The sequence below is a fragment of the Fukomys damarensis genome, unplaced genomic scaffold, assembly GCF_012274545.1.
Source record: "Fukomys damarensis isolate Sample0158 unplaced genomic scaffold, DMR_v1.0_HiC HiC_scaffold_35, whole genome shotgun sequence".
NCBI lineage: Eukaryota > Metazoa > Chordata > Mammalia > Rodentia > Bathyergidae > Fukomys > Fukomys damarensis.
In genome coordinates, this window is record NW_022900947.1 from 41,679,814 (window position 1) to 41,680,694 (window position 881).

The window sequence follows — 881 nt, forward strand, 5'->3', positions numbered from 1 at the left end:
CTCTGTAGTCCATGAGTTTTCACTGCTAGAATTTGGCCAGGAGCCTATCCTGTAAGATAGTTCTGGAGTTCAGGCCGCTAATCCTGGAAAATAAGCCAAACACCTCTCAGAATTCAAGGAAACATGGCCAATTTTGCCACAGCTGCCCTTCTGCCTCAGTCTTTAGATGGAGCTTGTTCCTTTCAGGTCCATCTTAAGCAAGACAAACCCTGTATGTATAATGGAGAGGTGGCTAAAGGGCTAAATGCCAAAGGCTAAAGAGTAAAGGCTAAAGGGAGGTGACAGCGGGACTTCTGGCTGTTCTGTTATTAAGGCATTGTGGGGGCTCCAACACTGGCACCTGAAGTATGAACTAGGAGGCACGATGGTTGCACACAAACTGTGTAGGAGTCACCCTGGTCACTAACACATTATCAGAAGCATGCATAGGCTGTAGCGTGAAGGAAGAAGTGATGAATTGTGTTAAGGGGTGCTGTTGGAGAGAGGCTTCTTGAACAGGTTTTGGAAGTTGGCGTAGGACTATATACACGGAGAGAATGGAGGAAAGGTATTTCAGAAGAAAGAAGCATCCTAACAACAGCTTTACGAGTGCATGACACAACATGGTATTTCAGTGAACACAAAGTAGATTTGCCCACGGCCAGGGATTTAGCTCAGTGGTTCTGTCACCTGCCTCGCCAGCACAAAGACCTGGAGTTTGATCCCTGGTACCCAAAACAAACAAACAAAAAAACAAAGTAGGTTTATCCACCCCACCGCAGGCTGTGCTGGTGGATCAATTTGTTGTTCTCCTTAGCTTTTTATGGTTTTAAAAGTATACAGATATATGCAGACATATATATATATATATATATATATATATATATATATATACATATGTA